We start from the raw sequence: 23,171 nt of genomic DNA on the forward strand, positions 1-23,171 counted from the left end.
CGGTCAGGAGTAGGCATCCGGGGAGCTTCTCTTTTTAAAAATCATACTACTGGCATTCTGCTTATTTTTATCCACAAGAGAAAAGTAATTATGAGCTTTTGAGTAAACAGGAAAGAGAAGCCACACAAAAATATGGGCCTGCCAACACGGAGAAGCAATGGAGAAGAGACTTGAAGGAGATTAATGTTGGGGACAGAAAGGGAAGGCTAGAAATGTTGAAGGGCAAGTCAGAAAACCTTCCAAAATAATTTTTAAAAAGATATTCAGGCCAGGCGCAGTGGCTCACACCTATAATCCCATCACTTTGGGAGGGTGAGGTGGGCGGATCACTTGAAGTCAGGAGTTTGAGACCAGCCTGGCCAACATGGTGAAATCCTGTCTCCACTAAAAATACAAAAATTAGCCAGGAGTGGTGGTGGGTGCCTTTAATCCCAGCTTCTTGGGAGTCTGAGGTAAGAGAATCGCTTAAACCTAAGAGGCAGAGGCTGCAGTAAGCAGAGATAGTGCCACTGCGCTCCAGTCTGGGTGACAGAGCAAGACTGTGTCTCAAAAAAAAAAAAAAAGATATTCAGAGTATGGTAAAGGGGAGGATGGAAGAAAAACCACCTGGGCCCCTCTGGGAGCTCTTTCTTCCTGAGTCATAAAACCCTTCTGGTTTTCCCTTCTCTGGAACCACTGTCCTCCACAATCTAGAAACAATGTGTTCTTATTTCCAGTTTTGGAAAAATAACCATGAAAATAATGTTAGGGTAGTTTTAATACAAAAGAGAGGAAATTTTCATTGCAGCAAATTAATCTGGATATTGGAGAAATGGCCGAATGCTAAGATAGTGGGGAACCAGCAGTGACAATTGTGTCCCCAAAAGTACTACTCCTTGTTTTTGGTCCCAGCTGCCTGCACATGTGCTTTGGTCTTACATAGGAATGGTTAAGAATGGGTTTGCTTTAGCGTTCATTCAATGGAACAAATATCTATTGCATATTTACTATGGCCTTCCTGCAGATTTAGGGATGTGGCATGGGCAGATTTTCTAAGGCAGCACCAGCACTTTGATCTTCCAGGGGCCCTGGCATCTGTTCTTGTCATCTGCATATTCATACGCACGTAGCAAGGCAAACAGCAAGACCAAGGAACAGCAATCTGAATCCCCAGTGAGTTGTATGGTTTGCCTAAGCTAACAGAGTTGAGATTTCCGCTTATTGCAATGATAGCATCTCGCTAACGCAAGCCAAGGGGCAATCAACTCATTTGGATTATAAAATATTCTATATGCTGCTAAACAGAGAATACTGTTTTAGAGATGAATCCTAAATTTCCTAGGCTTGCTGGACTTTGTTTGCAGTATTATGGGCCAAATTATGACGGTTCTCAGCCCCTACATAGAACGTTCACCAGCATCTCCTCAAAGGTTCTCCCCAGTTAACAAAAGGGTGCCAGGGTAGTTGCAGCTTCTGGTGCTCAGGAAGAAGCCCACCCTTCCTCTCCTGCTCAAGTTTCATGCCACCATGAGGTGCTGGCGGCCACTGTGAGAGCCTTGCCCTGCAATGCTTGGCTTTCCTCTGTAGCAGCATCTCTGAGATTTCAGAATGCCAGCGCTATTCCGTGGATCAGGGAGGCTAGCATGGCCCACATGCCAAATCTTGCACGCTGGGCTAAGAAGCCACTTGCTCAACCCCAAGCCTCCAAGATGTTTCATGAACACAGATCCTGTGGCTTTTGTCCTAAGCTATTTCGTGGGGGGGGCATGTGCTTTCCAGCTTGCCAGCCTGCCCAATCCACTCTGTTTCATTCCTCTCTGGCCCCCATAGGCCATTCATTCGTGAGCCCTCCATTCAACCAGTGGATTGGCTGCTGGTGAAACTGCAAGTACTGTAGCAAGTTACGGAGAAGGGGAATGGTTTGGGGGAGGTAGGAGATGTCTACTACCCCCTAAGGTCCCACTCTAGGAAGTCATCTTCACCATGGAAACATTCCCCTCCCAGACTCTGGAAAGACCGATGGTTCACTCTGGGTAAGAGTCATGGGGTTAAAGATGATGTCCATCTAGATGGGAAGGGGATGTAGGTTGGGAGACCATGGTTCTGTGTCTGTCTCTGTCATTCACTGGCTGTCTTACCTGTAGTGGTCACCCCACCTCTCTAGGCCTTGTCAATAGAATCAGGGTCTCACCCAGCAGGTGTCTGAGTTCTTTTTGAGCTCTCAATGTTCTAAGGATGTGATACTGTCATACAAAATGGAGTCAGTTTTCTATCTTTTGATGAGAAAGCTTTATACTTGTCAATAAAGGAATCATTATTATCTAAGTCAGGAAAGTTTTTACAGCATTTAAAATATATACAAAAATCCAAGAGAAGTGAAAACATGACCACAGACCACACAAAAATTTGTTTATGAAGGCTTATATCAGCATTCTTCATAAGAGACCAAAATGTGGAAATAACCCAAAAATGTCCATCAATTGATGAATGGATGAACAAAATGTGGTATAATCATACAATGAAATATATATATATATATTTTTTTCCTTTAAGTTAGACTTGCTTTAGACAATGTAGTATTATTTGGCAATAAAAGGGAATAAAGGATTGGTACATAACTACAACATGTGTGAACCTTGAAAACAGTATGCTAAGGAAAGAAGCCAGACATACACACAAACACACTCGCACACATACACACAAGGCCACATACTGTATGATTCTATTTATATGAAATGTCCAGAATTGGCAAATCCATAGAGACAGAAAATAGATTCGTGGTTGCCAAGGGCTGTGGGGAGTGGTGAATAGGGAGTGGGTGCTAATGTGTAAGAAGTTTTCTGGGCTGGGTGCAGAGGCACACGTCTGTAATCCCAGCACTTTGGGAGGATGAGACAGGTGGGCCTGGGCAAGATGGGGAAACTCCGTCTCTATAAAAAATACTAAAATTAGCTGTATGTGGTGGTGCACGCTGATAATCCCAGCTATTGGTGGGGGAAGCGGACTCTGGGAGGGAGGTGGAAGGATAGCTTCAGTCCGGGAGGCCAAGGCTGCAACAAGCCAAGACCATGCCGCTGCACTGCAGCCTGGGTGACAGAGAGAGATCCGGATCCTGTCTCAAAAAAAAAAAAAGTTTTCTTTTATTTAATTGTCTAGTATGAATATGTCACATTGTGTTTATCAATCATCAGTTGATGGACAATTGGGTTGTTTTTGCTTTTGGGTTATTATTAATAATGCCGCTATGACCATTCATGTATGTTTTTGTATAAACATATGCCTTCAATTCTCTTGGGTATATACCTAGGAGCGGAGCTGGGTCATATGGTAACTTTGTGTTTAACTTGTAGAGGTACTGTGAAACTGTTTTCCAAAGTGGCTGCACAATTTTATATTCCCTCTAACAATATATGAAGGTTCCAGTCTCCACAGCCATGCCAACGCTTGTTATTTTCCATTTAAAAGAAATTTATTATAGCATCCTAGTGAGTGTAAAGTGGTATCTAACGTGGTTTTGATTTTTACTTCCCTGATGGCTAATTATGTAGAGCATCTTTTCATGTGTGTATTGGCCATTCGTATATTAGAGAAGTGTCTATTCACATATTTTGACCACTTTTAAGTTGAGCTACTTGTCTCTTTATTGTTGAATAGTAAGAGTCCTTCATATATTTTAGATACTAGACCCTTACCCAATATAAGATTTGCATATATTTTCTCCCATTCTGTAGGTTGCTTTTTTACTTTCTTGATAGTCTCTTTTGACACACAAAAATATTTAATTTTGATGAAGTCTGATGTTTTCTCTCTTTTTTTAGTTGTTTGTGCTTTCAACATCATAACTAAAAAACCATTGCCAGCCAGGTGCAGTCGCTCACGCCTGTAATCCCAGCACTTTGGGAGGCTGAGGCAGGCAGATTACTTGAGGTCAGGAGTTCAAGACCAGCATGTCCAACATGGTGAAACTCCATCTTGACTAAAAATAAAAAAATTGGCTGGATGTGGATTACTTGAGGTCAGGAGTTCAAGACCAGCATGTCCAACATGGTGAAACTCCATCTTGACTAAAAACAAAAAAATTGGCTGGGTGTGGTGGCCCACACCTGTGGTCCCAGCCACTCAGGAGACTGAGGCAGGAGAATTGCTTAAACCCGGGAGGCAGAGGTTGCAGGGAGCCCACATCACACCACTGCACTCCAGCCTGGGTGACAGAGCAAGATTCTGTCTCAAAACAAAAACAAAAACAAAATTGCTAAATCCAAGGTCACAAAGATATATACCTGTTTGCTTCTAAGGGTTTTACACTTTTAGCTTTTACACTTGGGTCTTTTGATCCATTCTAATTCTTGTATATGGTGTGAGGTAGGGTTCCAGATTCATTTGTTTGCCTGTGGATAAGCAGTTGTACCAGCACCAATTGTTGAAAAGAAACATTCTTATCCTATTGAATGGGCTTGATATTCTAGTTGAAAATCAATTACCATAGATGTATGGGTTTATTTTTGGAATCTCAATTCTGCTCCATTAGTCTCTATGCCTAGTCTCTGCTAGCACTACACTGCCTTGTTTACTTAAGCTTTGTAGTAAGTTTTGAAATCAGGAAGTATGAATCTTCAATTTTGTTCATTTTCAAGATTGTTTTGGTTATTCTCGGTTAAAAACTTATAATACACCTTCCATCCACTTTGAGAAACTGTGTTCTCTCTCTGAGATGCCCTTTAAAGAAGTAAAGAGACCAAACAATAATGACATTTTTCCAGACTATTCTGTACTTTACCTGTACAGGTATACCCTTGCTTCTCTGACTTGGGTAAACTGCTCAGTCTGAAAGTACAAAAGAATATCTCTTTCTCTCTCTCTCTCTCTCTCTCTCTCTTTCTTTCTCCCTCTCCCTCTCCATTTCACTACATATCCCCATGGACTCGTACAATATTTCCCCATCTGTAAAACCCAGAATCCATGTACATATAAACATGGTAAAAGGCACCTATGTTCCCTTTCTGCCAATGTCATGCTTCCTGTACACATTCTATGATAATTCTAAAAAGGCTAGAATCCCTTCGAGTCTTGTATTTCTCATAAAGAACAAGTTTAGGCCTTGGGCCAACTATTTCCACTTGGGTTTAATGCCTATGAGAAGTTTAACTCTTTCTAGAGAATCAAAATAGTACACAGCGGTTTCAAAGTGAAAATAAGAAAATCAGGTGCTAATTTGAGAGTCAGAGGTGATGTACATTTCTGAAAATAAATTAGTTGTTTCTTTATCCACATTTGAAATCAAATGGAAATAAAGGACTTAAACTATCTGTTCTTCACAGATAAAATGCTGTATGGTCATGACCCTGGGAATAATCCTGTGTTTGACTTGGGTGCTTTGCAGAATCTAAAAAATAGAAATGTATGGTTCTGCCTGTGAGTTGATCCTGGAGTCAGTACCTCAGCCCTTTTTGTTCTGATCAATACATGTCATTAAACTGGATATAACAAGGGTTTTCAAAAATGTTACAGGAAAGCCTAAGGCAGCATGAACAATCTGGCACTATCAGGGCCACAAGAAGCACCCAGCTGCTCTCTCAAAGTTTAACAGCTATACTGGGGGGCAATCGATTTGGTTCTAAGGGACTTTTCTGCTTTAATTGGCTTTCCTAGAATGTGCCTGAAGGTCCCTGTAACAGCAGCCACACAAGAGAAAAGCATGAGCCCAGGCGAACCTGCTGCTTCAACTGCTCCCTCAATCCCGCCCTCTTCAATTGAGGAGCTGCCCTCCACTAAAGGAAGACATCAAGTCCTGGAGGCAAGGAAGGCCTGTATTTAAAGAGGCACTGACTTTAGGCAGCTGTGACTCCTCTATCCCTTTATCCTCTATAACAGAAACAACTCTCAAGAAATTCTCCGAAATGAAAATAACCTCAGCTGAGGAACTTCAATTTGGAGAGACTGGATGTGTTCAGTTTAGGACAGAAAATGTTATGAGATACCACAAATCTATGAACCCACAACTGGCTTGCATGGGATAAAAAGTAGCACGCTTTAACTTCTAAATATATTCTTCAAATACCAGGCCAAGTTCAAACAGAAACTAACATGAGATGGGGAATTTAATATTATTACCTAATCCTGGAAAGTAAAATGAAACAGACAACAATATTACAGTTGCAACCCTAGCTGTAAGGTTAGGACTGATTTAGAGGGAAAAAATGTATATTTTTAGATTCTATTTCACAGGATATCCAATAATATGGCAAACATTGGGATCAGATTTGATGACAAATAATGCTGGCCATGAGAAGCAGCAGGTGGCATGATGCTAAACATGTTTTGGGTGTGTCTCATTATTAAAATATTCTAGAATAGCAAAGAGAGGTCAATGGAGGTGTCAGCCCTGCGCTGGTTCCCAGTAGCTATGGAAGTCCTTGAGTTTGCTGTTCTGTGTCCATTTAAACCTTTCTGCCTAAGTTTCTTTCTTTTTTTCTTTTTTTTTCCGAGACAGAGTCTTGCTCTGTCACCCAAGCTGGGGTGCAATGGTGCGATTTCTGCTCACTGCAACCTCTGCCTCCCGGGTTCAAGCAATTATCCTGCCTCAGCATCTTAAGTAGCTAGGATTACAGGTGCATGCCACCACGCCCGGATAATTTTTTTGTTGTTGTTGTTGAGACAGAGTTTTGCTCTTGTTGCCCAGGCCGGAGTGCAATGGTGAAATCTTGGCTCACCGCAACCTCTGCCTCCCGGGCTCAAGCAATTCTCCTGCCTCAGCCTCCCAAGTAGCTGGGATTACAGGTGTGTGCCACCATGCCTGGCTAATTTTTTTTTTTTTTTTTTTTTTTTGGTATTTTTAGTAGACACGGGGCTTCTCCATGTTGGTCAGGCTGGTCTTGAACTCCTGACCTCAGGTGATCCGCCTGCCTCGGCCTCCCAAAGTGCTGGGATTACAGGCGTGAGCCACTGAGCCCAGCCAATTTTTGTATTTTTAGTAGAGACAGGGTTTCACCATGTTGGCCAGACCAGGCTGGTCTCGAACTCCTGACCTTGTGATCCACTCATCTCAGCCTCCCAAAGTGCTGGGATTACAGGCGTGAGCCACCGTGCCCCGCCACAAGTTTCTTTCAAAGATCCCCTTTCTTCCTCCCCACTTTGACCATCCCACAATGCCTCCTGAGGTGTGTGAGTGGATCTCCCTCAGAGACGGCAACCCCATCAGCCTTTCCTCCTCTTCCCTCCTCGACTTCAGCCTGAGCTTTCCCAGAGAAATTTTTCCTCAGGAGTTTGCCTTTCTCTATCCCGTTGAAAATCACACTCCTGGAGAGAAGATCAGAGGAGCATGACCCTGTAAAAATCAGTCTGCTTGGGAATTACTTTTGACTCTGGGCAGGGATCACGACAGGGTCCAAAATAGCAGCTTATTCCTCTCTCTGGGGAAAACATAAGCCTGAAATGGTCTGACACCACACAAAGGGTTTAACTCAAACATAAACCAAGAGCAGCCTAACAACCACAGATTTGTGATAATATTACAAAGACAACGTTCTAGAACCTCTCTCCAAACCACTGACACTTTGTGATGGGACTTATAAGGCTTAAACACAGGTCTGTTAAAACACACAGATTTTAAGGTTAAACAAGCAAACAATGGAAGTGGAATTTAATTGAATTTTTAAAAAAACACACAAGGAAGGCTTAGAGCTGTGCTCATTAACCAGCACCACCGTGGCCACTAGCCATATGTGGTTGTTGCACACTTAAAATGTAGCCCGTGTGACTGAGGAACTGAGTTTTAAATGTTACTTAATGTCAATTAATTTAAATGTAAATTTAAAAATGGAAGCAGTGTAAAATATTTTTCTGGTAGACACAACTTCATTGCTCTGGTGGGACTTGATTTTAACTGTTGTATCAGGTAAGATATTAGTGTTGTAGCGTACATGTTATTAGCACATGTGTTATTTCTGGTATTCATTATTAACTTTGAAAATATTGATTACATGTTAAAATATAATATTTTGCATATATTGGGTTAGGTAAAGCATATTGTTAAAATTAATTTCACCTGTTTCTTTTTCTTTTTTGACATGGGATCTTACTATGTTGCTCAATCTGAAATCAAACTCCTGGGCTCAAGCAATTCTCCTGCCTTAGCCTCCCTAGTAGCTGAGACTATAGGTAAACTTTGGAATATGACAAATCTAAATTCAAGTCCTGATCCCAAGCATTAGTAGCTGTGTGACCTGGAACAAGTTTCTTAACACCTCTGAGCTTCAGTTTCCTCATCTCTAGAATGGGGTGATAACTGTACTGTCCTCACAGAGACACTGGGAGGATAATAAGAGAAAGCTGTGAAAAGGTGATCAATATATTTCAGCTAATAAGCTCCCAAGCCTCCTTCTTCCTGGCCTTGTATCATGTCTGTGGTTTTATGATAATGTCAAGGCTTCTTCTGGTCTCTGTGTTAGTGTAGCAGCTACAAACCTGGCCTCTGAAGTCACAGTACCACGATTCAAATTCCAGTTTTACCTCTTGTTAGCTGTGCAATCGAAGGCAAGTTGTTTGACCTTTGAAGCCACTGTTTTCTCATCTGTTGAGAGAGAGACAGAGACAGAGAAAATGAAAAGACTCTCTTTCCCAGGATGCTTGTGGGGATGATGGGACAGATTCAGAGGCTGAGTTTATAAACTCTTTCAGGGGCTGTTAGCCTGCATATAAATGCAGGTAAAAACTAAGAAAGATGGTTAATAAAATTGCAACAAAATCATGATCTTTTTCAGCCTCTTTCCCTACCTCTACCCTACCCCACCCTGAGGAAATCTGCTGGGACCCCAAAGCCCTCACACCTTTTGTGAATGCCCAAAGGCGTCTCATGGGCCCCTCCCAGCTGCCTCCAGAGAATCCTCTCCTTGTCACTGGAAGTTCTGCTTAGGTCTCCCCGGCTGCACTATTCCCTGGTCCACTCTGATGGCCCTGTGGGGCTTGCTGTGGTGAAGCCAGTCTTTCTCCCATGCCAGTTATGCTGAGCTGGAGGAAATGCCCTCCACGTGCCAGCACTGTGGTCTGTAACTTGGCCACAGATTACCTGCTGAGCCTCAATTTTCTCCCCTGTAAAATGGGGCAATAACTGTGTCACCCTCATAGAGACATTGGGAGGATGAATTAGCTAAAGCTGCAAACACGTGACCACGTGGGCCTGGCCCTTCCAGTCCTTCCGCTGACAGCCTCTTGCTTCACTCTGGTCTCCCACTTTTGAAATCCTCCCCACCCTCGCCCTGCTGAGGACCACAGTCCTGGGGTCAGACTGCTTGGCCATACTCCTCACCAGCTTTGAACGGGGGATTGTAGGGGAGGGGACAATGTCTTGAGCAGTCATCAACTCTGTGTGTCCATCTTCTTATCTCCTGTGAGGTTCTCTGGGCACTGGGCAGAGAGTCCCAGAGAGGGGTTCCAGCCCTACTCAAAGACCCCTCCAGACTGCTACTTCTCCCTCAGCCCTCATCCCCATCTAGCTCCCATGACCTCCCAAGTCCCTCTGCAACTGTTTTCTAATTCATCCTTCTCTTCCCACTGCACTGCCTCAGTTCAGACCCTCAACATCTCTCCCTGGAATGAAGTTCCTCTTGTGACTGGTCCCTGCTTTCAGTTTTGCCCTAATCTGATCCATCCTCCCATCTACCGTCCACGCAACTGCGCATCTGCCATCGTTCCCCTGCTTGAAACGCTTCAGTTCCCACCCCCCCCAAGCTCCTTAACATGACTTGCAAGCCCCTCTGGGCTCTGCTTGTCACTTCCCTGGCTCTTTCCTCTCCCAGGGAGCTTTGCCTGGAGAGATACGACACACACAGTGAGCTGTTTCCCACCTCCATGCCTCGGCTCACCCTGTCCTGCTGCTTGGAATGCCTGTCCCTTGTCCCTGCTGCCTTTCTTTGCTGGACCTGCTCTAATTCCACTTCGCTTTACAACAAACCTATTTGTGTCTATTTCTTTTTCTTAGCCATGAATTCCCTTAGGTAGAGCATTGCATTCTATTCATATTTATATCTCATAACGCAGTTGCTGCCAGAAGGTAAATGTGTGTTGAATGAATGGGGGGCGGGCGGCACATGATAACTTTAAACGAGCGTGACAGGGTGGGATTTTCCTCCCTTCTCACCCTCCTCTGCCCTGCATCCCCACCCTTTGCTGGGAAAATATCTTTTGCACAATGAAGCAGAGGCAGCTGTTAGCATAATAACTCATGGATGCACTGCTATGAAAAGTGGTTAATATTTGCAGGAGAAATGTGGTTTGGGCTGTGGGGAGTTTCTCTGGGAAGAAACTAAATAATCTACTCCTGCCTCTGACTGAAAGGCATTAGCTGTGAACCCGGGGTCCTGGGAAGAGTGGGTCCAATGGGCAGAGGGGACTGGGGCTGACGGGACACAGAGAGAAGAAAAATTCATTAGCCTCCAGAGTGGGCTCTAATATGGACTGGCAGTGACATGGCAGAAAAGGAAGCAAGTATCTGTCCCTGTCCTCACCCTTAACAAAGTCATCTCACATAAATAAGAGTTCATTTACAAATAAATAAATAGTAAAACAAAAGGGAGGTGATTGAGAGAAGGGATACCCCAGTCTCCATGATGTGATTATTATACACTGCAGACCTGTATCAAAACATCTCATGTACTCCACAAATATATACACCTACAGGGTACCCATAAGAAACTTAAAAAAAAATTGGCTGGGTGCAGTGGCTCACACCTGCAATCCCAACACTTGGAGGCAGAGGCAGGAGGATTGCTTGAGCCCAAGAGTTTGAGACCAGCCTGGGCAACATGGTGAAACCCGCCTCTACAAAAAATATAAAAATTAGTCGGGTGTGGTGGTGCACACCTGTAGTCCCAGCTACTCAGCAGGCTGAGGCAGGAGGATTGCTTGAGCCTGGGAGGAAGAGACTACATAAGTCAAGATGGCGCCACTGCACTCCAGCCTGGGCAACAGCACAAGACTTTGTATCAAAAATAATTTTTTTAAATTAAATAATAAATATTCCCCCCAAAAAAACCATAGTTGATATTTGTAGTTTAAAATGACAGAATTGTCTTCTGGAGTTATATAGAAAGTAAAGGTTTTCTTACCATCCATCCATCTAAGAGACTGCATGCAGTTACATTCCTATTGACACCATTAACCTCCAGGTCAAAATTCAGATGCCCAAGTCCCAGTCTCCCCACTTGCAAAAACAGCAAGGCTTATAACTTTACCATAGGTCAACTCAATGAACGAAAGCACCATAGTACAGTGGTGAGGACAACAGAGTAAGAAACAGATTCTAATGTGAACTCTGCAAATAATCTTCAATGTGACCTTTTCCTAAGTTAAAACTTTCCCAGATGTCAGGTTTTTTTATATGTTCAATGGGGCTATTACTACTTGTTATACTGAGTTCAGAGGGATGTTGAAGAGACACAATGAGGCACTAGATTCAAAAGCCCATCAAAAAGGTTAGATGCTGTGCATATTCAGATACTGTTTTTTTTTTGACCCATTGATTAACTAATGTTTGAAAGCTTTATTTGTTCCATGGGCTGTAGAGTAGGTGCCTAACTGAGGCAGGTACCTATGTGTTGGTAGAGGGACAAAGGGGAGGTGGCATGGGGGAGAAGCAAGAGGAGGGAATGTGGAAATGAGAAAGATGTGTCCTTTGTCACAGGGGAGATGAAAGCACATAGAGCAATAAGTCTCATGCAGAGGGTGTTAAGCACCAAAGAAAACAGGTAAAGCATTTCTAGAGGAGGGATTACTTCTCATCACGGAGATCACTGTCATTCACAACCAGCCACACTAAGCTCCTGGGGGGTTAGTGGAGGCACATGGATTTGGGGAAGTCAGCTCTATTCTCTATAGGTTTTATTCTGATGTACATCAGATCCAAAGTTAGATTAACTGAGTGAGATGGTATTACAGCTGTTTAGAGAACACTGTAGCCAAAAGGTCTGATTCCATAAGAAATAAACCCACCTGTCAAGAAGAAAGAAAGCAACAGCAAGCTCATCACAGACACACGAAACACCATCCAAGTGACTTTCAGTGATCCTTTTCCAGCCTGAGCTTAAACATACACCTGCATAAAGAGAAAAATGGAGAATGAGTCCAAGGGCTTGGAGCTGAAGGGAACAAAGAAAGGTCATTTGGGAAAAGTGCAGCAGCTGTTTTCAAAACGGCCTGAGCTTTTTCTCTGTACCCAAGGGAATATGGTACTGAAAGCGAGTCTCTTCTTCTCCCATTACTCGGTGTTCACTAAGCCTCAACAGCATCCACAGTCCTTTGGGACTAACCTGGGGCTTATGTGGAGACAAGAAGTAGAAAAGTTTCCCTGTAATCCCACCACAAATACCTCCTCTGACTCCAACGGGCTCTCACAGTAACTTCAGCTACGGGGCTTCTCACCATTTCTTTGTGATCAAGAGCTTAGTCCAGGCTCTGACATTTTGGTCAGGAACATTTGTCCCTTAAATTCCTCCCTGAGTTTTCCTTTGCTCCCTTCCTTTCCTTTCTACCTAGTCTCTGAAGGCGGCATTACAAATGCTCCCTCTTGGGTGTGCTTGGGACTATTTATGAGTCCCACACATCCTTTGATTGTCGTTCAGTCAAGCTATTAACAGGGACTGATACATTATAAATGTCAACTGTGGGAATAAAGCTGAACACATCTATAGCCCTTCTCGGCGTTCCTTCAGTTATTTTGAGGAAACACTCTTATTCTAAAGTGGTGTGTCAGCTGGGATCTGGCCTCCCATGTGGCTTTTGAAGCATGCCCTTTGGGTCTGTGTTACTCTCTTCCATTCTCACTTACATTGTCTGTTTCACAATACCTTGTCTCTAGAAGAATATCTAGAAAACTGGTAGTGGTTGCACACACACCAAAATCCCAGACTTTTAATTCAGATTTTAAAAATAGTTTCATTGTTTGCTGTGTATATTAGTTTACTTTACCTGCTGTGACAAATTACCACAAACTTGGTGGCTTCAAATAACACACTTATTCTCCAATAGTTCTGGGGGTCAGAAGGTAAAATCAGTTACATTAGCCCAAGATCATGGCATCGGTAGGGCTGCACTCCTTCTGGAGGCTTTTGGGGAGAATCCTTTTTCTTATCTTTTGAGCTTCTAGAGATGTACTCTTTGCATTCCTTGGCTTGTGGCCCCTTCCTCCATCTTCAAAGCCAATACCTCAGCCTCTTGCCTTAATGTCCCATTTCTTTATTTGGTGTCAAGTCTCCCTCTGCCTCTCTCTTATAAGGTCATTTGTGAATGCATTTAGGTCCCACCAAGTTAATCTAGGATACTCTCTCCATCGAAAATTCCTTGACTTAATCACATCTACAAAGCCTCTTTTGACACAGTACGTTAGTATTCACAGGTGTTAGGGATTAGGACCTGGATCTCTTTGGTGGCCACTATTCAGTCTACTACACTGTGGCAAATGCACAGTAATTTACAGCATTTACCTTCTGCTGGGGATCTGAAACACTGCTCAGGAAATATGCTACACCCCTTGGTTCTCACTGGCATAATACGGATTTAGGATAACCCACTGTCTTAGTCTGTTTTGTGCTGCTATAACAGAATACCTGAGACTGGGTAATTTATAATGAACAGAAATTGACTGGCTCACAATTCTGGAAGCTGGGAAGTCCAAGAGGGGCCGGCATCCAGAGAGGGGCTTCTTGCTGTGCCATCCCAAGGTGGAAGGGCAAAAGAGAGAGAGATAAAAGGGGGCCAAACACACCCTTTTATAACAAACCCATTTCCATGATAACAGTATTAACCCATTTCTGCCTGAGGTTGCAATTTTTTGAATTTTTGCAATCAGACCTTCAGCAGTAGATATAAATAACTCCCACATGCTTAGTGTTCCAATAATGGAACACTAGGCATAAACGGGTTTTAATCCATTTACTTCCCCCTTATGGCCTAATCACCTCTCATTAGGCCCCAACTCCCAACAATGCTGCCTGAGTATTAAGTTTCCAACATGCAGATTTTGGGAGGCATTCAAACCATAGCACCTACCATCATGCAGTTAGGGAAAAATGGGTTAAAAAAATCTAAGCATCATTAGTGCAGAAAACCTTTTTGTGTTAATTATGATGAGGCATCACTAAAAACAACAACAAAAAAGAACAAAACCCTTCCACTTAAGCAGCTCCAGATTCTAGGTTTGCAATCTCTGGGAGAAGTAGATGGAAGTGTTCCAGGAGAAAAGACCACTCTCCAGGCCCACTCTTAACATATTTACAAGGCCAGTACAAGAGAACAAATGAAGGCCGGCATAGCATATGTCTAGAATGTTTAAAAACATAAGCCAAGCTAGCATAATATTAAATAAAATATGTTCTTTCCTTCTACTTTGGCCAATAGACCTTCACAATGACCCGAAAGCTGTATTTGAACTTAAAAATTTGGGATTTCCCATGTTTTAGCAGGGAATTTTGAGGTTACATATGAACAGCCATCCATAGCTTCTGGCCCCTGGTTATTCCTCTCTTCTCTTCCCATCTTTCTATCCAGCACTTCCAGGGGCTTATAGTCATGTGTGAACCTGCCAACCCACACATCTGAAGCTCCATCTTCAACCCCATAAAGAGCTGTTTCTTGGCCAACTGTCAGGGCTAGGGGTTAGTTCAGCAGCAGCACTGTCCGCCCTTATACAGGCAGGCCAAAGAAAGGACTGAGCAGGCCCTTGAAGAGCTAATTCATTCCTCTTTCAGGGTCAGTTGGGCAGAGAATTCAGAATTCTAAGAAGGCAGATCATGAACTAGAACAGTACTTATCTGGTGAAAAATGATTTTTTAAAAAAGTTCACTCTACTGTGGATCCACATTTCTGTAAAATATAATTTAAATATTTCAGCAGTGTTAAATTGCCATAGAAAGTACCACTTACTCTCACTTTCTATACTTAGCTCATCCTGGACCAGCAGTAAACAGATCAAACTTTGCGTGCCATTAGACTAGAAGATGAGGCATGGGTGAATTCGTGTTCTATGCTGCATCTCAAATCACCACCAACTTAATGGCTTACAACAACACATGTCCATTATCTCATGATTTCCTTGGGTCAAGAGTCTGAGTGTGGCTTAACTGGTTCCTTTGCTCAGGGTCTCACTGGACTGCAGTCAAGGTGTCAACCAGGGCTGCAGTTTCATCTGAGGTTCAGAGTCCTCTTTCAAGCTCACATGGTCATTGGCAGAATTCATTTCCTTGTGGCTATAGAACTAATGGCAACTTGATTCTTCAAGACCAGCAGAATCTCTCTTTTCATGAAGGGTTCAGCCCTCTTTTAAAGGATTTCACCTTACTAAGTAAGGTCCATCCACGACAATCTTTTTTTGTTAACTTATAGTTAACTGATGAGAAACGATAATTATATCTGCAAATCCCTCCACTTTTGCCATATAATGTAACCTAATCATGGAGTGTGATTTATAGGTCACACCCACACTCAAAGAGGGGGAAGATAGAGAGTGCGTGAATCTTGGGTGCCATCTTAGAATTCCTTCTACCACAGTGGGCTTAAGGGGGGCACATCCCTTTAGCCCATGGACTCCTCTTCTCACAGAGAGAAAAAGTCTAGAGTATGACCCTCTAAAGCTCAGGCAAAGGGCAGAGATCCCTCATGACACAGTCTCAGAGAGATACTGCACCCGCCCTAACAGTTTAGGATTGGATCTGTGTCAACATCTCCTTCACATAGCCCAGACTCCAATGCTAAAATATACTCCTTCCAAGGACTTCTCGCTGCATTTCTTCTAACATTTCCTGCCTTTGCCTAACCATAGTAGTTACTTTTGAACAAACAGGATTTTCTTTTTTCATTCCTATTTTTTTTTTATTTCTTGAGACAGGGTCTCGCTCTGTCCCCAAAGCTGAAGTGGCTGGAGTACTGTGGTGTAGATATGGCTCACTGCAGTTTCAACCTCCTGGGCTCAAGCAATCCTCCATCTCAGGCTTCCAAACAGCTGGGACCACAGGCATGTGCTACCACAACTGGCTAATTTTTAATATTTTTGTAAAGACAGGATCTCACTATGTTGCCCAGGCTGGTCTTGAACTCCTGGGCTCAAACAATCCTCCCACCTTGGCCTCCCAAAGTAATTCACAGGCATAAGCCACTGTGCCTGGCCCAAACAGAAAGGATTTTCACAACCGTATTACATCTATATTTTATAATTCTGGGGTTACAAATAGTTGTTTGCTTGGAGACTTATCATTCATATTCCTCTTTGGAGGTCTTCCAAAGAGTTATACAGGCCTGCCTATACACATCACTGAAGACATTCTTGTTATGTTATCAGTAAGCGCCAGAAAGCTCCAATTCCCTCTCTATCAGAGGGTGAGAGTTCATCTGGGCTACCTTGTTTATATTCTTAGAGATTACTGCAGGATCAGTGTGTGACCATCATTCTGATTCAAAGCATGGTAACTCTGCTATACATCCATGAGATTCTAATGCAAAATGACCGATTAATTAAACAAGCTAACAGAAGATTACATATTCAAGTGAGTTTCAGCCTTCAACATAGCTCCCTTGGGAGACCATACTCTTACACTAATGAGGCTGCAATTGCATAAATCATTTCTGGAATTCCTCTTTGGGAAGAATCTTCAAAAGCCTGTGGCCTACGCTTTTTAATAACCCAGTGGTAACAAATCTTCATCCACTAATAGTGAATTCGATTTTTGGCAACAATGATATCATTTGAATCCAAAGTTCCTGATCGATTTGTAGGTGATCTAGCTGAATTATCAAAACACCGTGTATTAGTCAGGATTCCCCGGAGAAACAGAACAAATAGAATAATTATGGATACATAAGAGGAGATGTACTATGGGAATTGGTTCACACAATTATGGAAGCCAAGAAGTCCTATGATGCTGGTTCTCCAGTTTGCAAATGGCATATCATGGGACTTCCTGGCCTCCATAACTTTGTGAGCCAATTCCCATGGTTCAGTCCAAATCCAAAGGCCTGAGAACTATGGGAGCCAATGGTGTATCTCCCAGTTTGAGGCAAGAGGGCTCCGGCATAAGTCCTAGAATCCAAAGGCACAAGAGCCAGGAGCTCTAATGTCCAAGGGCAGGAGAAGATGGACATCTAGCTCAAGAAAAAGAGAGAGAATTCGCCCCCCTCTGCCTTTTTATTCTATTTGGGCCCTTGATGGATTTGCTGATACCCGCCCACACTGATGAGAGGTAATCTTCTTTACTCAGTCTACTAATTCAAATGCTAATATCTGCTGAAAATACCCTTCCAGATATACCCAGAAATAATTTTTTTTTTTCATTTTCTGGGTATCCCTTACCATAGCCAAATTGACACATAAAATTAGCCATCACAGGGACATGTAAAAGTGCTTCTCCCAAATTGCTCAAACTGTTTATAAATGCACTCCCAAAGAATGTGCAATGATAGAATTGTTGTAAATAAGATCATAGCCTACCAAAGTGACTTCCTTGAAGAACAACTTGCTATTAGTGCACTGTTAAGTTTCAAAGGGGATATCACATGTATACCTATGAAATAGAAAGTGGAAATTTTTTGTGACCAATTACCATTAAATAAAATAAATTGAGACTCAGAGAATGTGTTTTCACAAGATCTCACAGTTAGTAGATGGCAGAGCCAAATTTATGCTCAAGTCTTCAAACCCAAGGCTCTTACCATTAACTCAGGAAGGGCAATTATGTACCACTTCTGTTGCCATGGACCCTAGCCATGTTCATGGCAGACCATGCTCATAGATGACTCTTTCCCGCTGAGCTATATTCTACCTTAAAATCCCCAATGCAACTCTCTAGGGAGTGAAACCAATGAAGCAGGGTTGATACTCAATTTCTTTTTGCCTGTTGAAGAGAACTGCACTCATTTGAGTGCATAATTTCTGGTATATTTGTTCAAAAATTAGAGTCCTTTCTTGATAGCCACATAATATCCAAGTTAATGTCTTTAGCTCTTGGTAATTGTTCCAGGCCATGGAACCTTAGGATTAATTGGTAAATAGCAGATCTATGTGTTCTCAATCATTCATATTCCTCTTTGGAGATCTTTCAAAGAGTTATACAAGCCTGCCTATACACATCACTGAAGACATTCTTGTCTCCTAAAACTGTCTAATTATTACTTTAGTTGGTTCACTGAGGAGCTACAGCCCAGCATAAAATCAAGAACAAATGAAATGGAGTAACTACATGGCTTTTGGAAATTACAGGCCATGTCTGTTTCCATATTTACCAGTTTATTTAAATTAAGTTGTCCCTCCACCAGCTTTATTAAGGTATAATTGACAAATAAATATTGTATATGTTTATGGTGTGCAACCTGATGTTCTTACATATACATTGAGAAATGATTATATGAAGCTAATAACGTATCTGTCACCTCACGTACTTATCCTTTTTTTGTGTTTGGAACATTTAAGATCTATTCTCTTAGCAATTTTCAAGTATACAAAACATTATCATTAACTATAGTCACCATGGTATACAATAAATCTCCAAAACTTATTTATTCTGTCTAATTGAAACTTTGTACCCTTTGACCAACATCTCCCCACCCCCACTCTACCACCCCACCACTCCCCAGCCCCTAGCAACCACCATTCTACTCTCTGCCTCTATGAGTTTGACTTTTGTAGATTCCACCTATAAATGAGATCGTGCAGTATTTATCTTTCTGTGCCTGGCTTATTTTACTTAGCATAATATCTTCCAGGTTAATCCGTGTTGTCACAGATGACAGGATTTCCTTCTTTTCAAAGGCTGAATAGTATTCCACTGTGTGCCTATACTACATTTTCTTTATTTACTCATCCATCAGTGGACACTTGGGATGATTCCATATCTTGGCTATTGTGAATAATGCGGCCATGAACATGATGGGTTAGATATCTCTGTAAGATGCTGATTTCAGTTCCTCTGGACATATACCCAGAAGTCTTCTCATAGGTGAAGGTACTAATCTGGATCATATGGTAGTTACATTTTTAATTTTTTGAGGAACCTCTACACTGGTTTTCATAATGGCTATGAGTTTTCGAAAGTTGAATTTAGTAAAGCAATCTGATAGCTTTGTTGATGGTCTTCCTGAGGCCTCAATTGAAACTGATTTGCATTTGACTGCTAACTTTTATTTTGACTTCAGCTTTTAACAACAAATTAGTGTTTCTTTAAGGGTGTGTGGGGATTCCTGCATTAGAACCACCTAAGGAATTTTTTTTAAATATCCTAGATATTGTCTGATGTCTGATAGTATTTCCCAGAAATACTATATTTTTAGCATGTTCTTTGTATGATATAAGACTGCTTAAGACCCACTCAAGGTTCTATTTCCAATTAAAATGTAGACAGTTGTAAATGACTGTTACTCAAGCCAAGGGAAAAATATCTGTCTGTCTGTCTACTTTTTAAAGCCAGTGAACAATGAAAAGGAGGATATGTGAACTAAATTCCTAAGAATACTGGACACAGGGGGATAAAGCAATTGGAAAATTTAAAGACAAGTGAATAGAAATTATCTTAACAGAAGCACAGAGAAGAAAAAGATTAAAAATAAAAATATTAATTGGGGGGACAATATCAAATAGTCTAATATACATAGAATTGGAGTCTCAGAAAGCAAGTACAAAGAAAATTGGATAAAATAAATGTTGAAAGGTATATAATCCTAGCATTTTGGGAGGGTAAGGTGAGCAGATTGCTTGTGTCCAGGAGTTTGAGACCATCCTGGGCAATATAATGATACCTCGTCTCTATAAAAAATAAAAAATTAGCCAGGCATGGTGGTGTGTGGTCTTAGCTACTCAGGAGGCTGAGGCAAGAGGATTACCTGAGACTGGGAGGTCAAGGCTGCAGTGAGTTGTGGCAAAAACAAAACTCACTGCATTCTAACCTGGGACAGAACTGTGGCCCTGTCTCCAAAAACAAAACAAAACAAAAGTCAAAGGAAAAAATACACTTTATATTTGGGAGAAAGAGGGGGTTTGGAATGTGGGAGGAGAGACATGGATGACAACTGACTTTTCATCAGAAATAATAGAATTCAGAAGAGAGTAAAACCATATCATTGAAATGGTTTTTTTTGTTTGTTTGTTTTTATTTTTTGAGACGGAGTCTTACTCTGTCACCAGGCTGGAGTACAGTGGCACAATCTCAGCCACTGCAACTTCTGCCTCCTGGGTTCAAGCAATTCTCCCACCTCAGCCTCCTGAGTAGCTGGGACACAGGCACACACCGCCATGCCGGCTAACTTTTTTTTTTTTTTTTTTTTTTTGTATTTTAGTAGAGATGAGTTTCACCATGTTGCCCAGGCTGGTCTCAATCTCCTGAGCTCAGGCAATCCATCCGCCTTGGTTTCCCAAAGTGCTAGGATTACAAGCGTGAGCCACCGTGCCTGGCCAAGTGTTTTAAAAATACATAACAATTATCAACCTAGAATTCTACATCCTGTGAAAATAAACTTCAGAATGAGGGGGAAATAAAGACACTTTTAATGGAAAAAAAAAAAAAAAAGCTCAGAGAATGTGTTACCAACAGACCCAAACTACAAGAAATGGGCCATTTTGTTTATATGTTTATATCACTAAAATCTCTAGAGGTTTTTTAAGCTAAAGGGAAGTTATCCCAGATGGAAGCCAGATTTCAGATGGAATCTACAGGAAGGAATGAAAAGCACTAAAAAAGGTAAATATGTGGGTAAATATAAAAGACTAGTTTTTATTTTTTTAATTTTGAGAAGACGTTTGAGTGTTTAGATAAAAACAATAGCAAGTGTTGTGGGGTTTATAACATACGTAGAAGTGAAACACATAACAAAATAGCACAAAGGGATAAAGGCTGTAAATGGAATTATAGTGTTTTAAGTCATTATTCTGTCCATGAAGTACTATAATATTTATTCAATGTAGACAATGATAAATTAAGGTTGCATATTGAAATCACTAGAGCCATCATTATTTAAAAAAAAAAACCCAAACAGACATAGGTAAGAAGCAATAAAGAAGATAAAAAGAATGTGAAAATAATCTAAGAGAAGGCAGTCAAGAAGGAACAAAGAAAGAAAGAACACATGGAAAACAAAGCAACATGATTCATAAACTCACACCATCAGAAATTACATCAATCAAATGTAAGAGATTAAACACTGAAATTAGAAAGTATAGATTTTTAGACTGGATTAAAAAGTGACAGCCATCAATGTGCTATGTAAAAGACATGCAATTTATTCTGATGTTCTGGGCGGGAATTTGTTCAAGTCTTTATCTTCACTTACTTTGTATTCTTATTTTCTCTTTTCTACTTGTTCTATCATTACTGAGAGAAGATTATTGAAATCTCCAACGAAAACTCTTACTCTATTCTCCTTTCAGTTCTATCAGTTTTTGTCGTGTATATTTCAAAGCTCCATTATTAAGTACATACACATTAGGATTGTTGTCTTCTTAATGAAATAACGCCTTTATTATTATGAAATGTCCTCTTTATCTATGATCATATTCCTTGTTATGAACTCTACTTTGTATCTACTCCAGCTTCCTCTTGATTATTGCTTGATTGGTATATGTATCTCCATCTTTTATTTTAATCTGTCTGTATCTTTATATTTAAAATGGTTTCTTGTATAGACAGCATACACTGAATATTGCTTTTTTTTTTTTTTTTTTTTTGAGATGGAGTCTTGCTCTGTCACCCAGGCTAGAGTGCAATGGTGAGATCTTGGCTCACTGCAGCCCCCATCTCCCAGGTTCAAGAGATTCTCCTTCTTCAGCCTCCTGGGGTAGCTAAGATTACAGGCACATGTCCTACCACACCCAGCTAATTTTTGTATTTTTAGTAGAGACGGGGTTTTACCATGTTGGCCAGGCTGGTCTCAAACTCCTGACCTCAAGTGATCTGCCCGCCTTGGCCTCCCAAAGTGCTGGGATTACAGGCATGAGCCACCACATCCAGCCTGGATATTGTATTTTTAAAATTCTCTGACAATATCTGGCTTTTAATTGCAGTGTTTAGACCACTTACAATGAACATATTTATATGGTTGAGCATACATTCATCATTTTGCTGTTTGTTTTCTATTTTCTCATTTGCTTTTTGTTTTCCATGTCTTTTTTATTGTTGTTGTTGCTGCCCTAGCAGCCCAATTAATTCTTGACAAACTTTAAATTTTAGAATAGTTTTAGATTTACAGAAAAGAAAATATAGTACAGAAAGTTCCTGAATATTCCATTCTTGGTTTCTCTTATTAACATCTCACATTCATATGGCATATTTATCAAAACTAAAAAATATTGATGTGTTCTTAATTATAGTCCTTAGTTAATTGAAATTTCTTTAGTTTTAACCAAGCATCTCTCTTCTGCCCCAGGATTTCATCCAGGACACAATGTTACATTTAGTTGTCATGTCTACTTAAGCTCCTCTTGGCTGTGACAGTTTCTCAGAATTTCCTTATTTTTGATGACCTTAATAGTTTTGAGAAATACTGGTCAGGTGTCAGGCATTTTATAGAATATTCTTCACTTTGAGTTTGTCTGGCATTCTTCTCATGGCTAGATAGGGGTTATGGGTTTTTGGAAGGAAGACCACTGAGATAAAGTACCATTCTCATGGCATCACCTGAAGGGTACCTAACTATCAAGTTGACTTATCACTATTGATATTAACTTGATCTTCTGATTGAGGTAGTGTTTATCAGACTTCTCCACTGTAAAGTTACTCTTTTCTCCCTTCTTTCCATCCTGGACTCTTTGGAAAGAAGTCATTATATGCAGCCCCCACTTAAGGGGTAAGAATATCTTCCACCTCCTTGATGGGGGAGTATCTACATAAATTATTTGGAATTCTTCTGCAAGGGAGATTTATCTCTTCTCCCCCATTTATTTATTCATACAATCATGTATTTCTGTTAGGTGGATTAACATCTATTTTATACTTTGGGTTATCAGCCAATACTACATTATTTATTTTATTGCTCAAATTGTTCAAGCTTTGGCCATTGGTAACCTTTTCAGTGGGCTCTTGCATCCCTTTGACATACCCCTATCTTTTTTACCCCAGCACTTCCTTACTTTCTGGCACTACAGTTTCCTTTTGTATGTTATTAGTGCAGCCCTAGAATCAGCCATTTCTCCAGTGATTCCTGGTTTCTTTTACTAGAGAATGGTATTA

The 23,171-nt window shown here is 41.2% G+C and overlaps 1 long non-coding RNA gene across 1 annotated transcript in view; it reads right to left on the minus strand.

Moving 5' to 3' along the window:
- Positions 1-8,225: 8,225 nt before the first annotated feature.
- The window catches only part of LOC129397180 (uncharacterized), a 65,397-nt gene continuing 50,451 nt past the window's right edge, over positions 8,226-23,171 (minus strand). The window contains exons 3-4 of the long non-coding RNA XR_008624392.2: positions 11,965-12,067; positions 8,226-8,548 (exon numbers count right to left, since the gene is read on the minus strand). This is a non-coding gene — a long non-coding RNA (uncharacterized LOC129397180). The remainder of the gene's footprint in view (positions 8,549-11,964; positions 12,068-23,171) is intronic.

Source organism: Pan paniscus, chromosome 12 (assembly GCF_029289425.2).
Source record: "Pan paniscus chromosome 12, NHGRI_mPanPan1-v2.0_pri, whole genome shotgun sequence".
Classification (NCBI taxonomy): domain Eukaryota; kingdom Metazoa; phylum Chordata; class Mammalia; order Primates; family Hominidae; genus Pan; species Pan paniscus.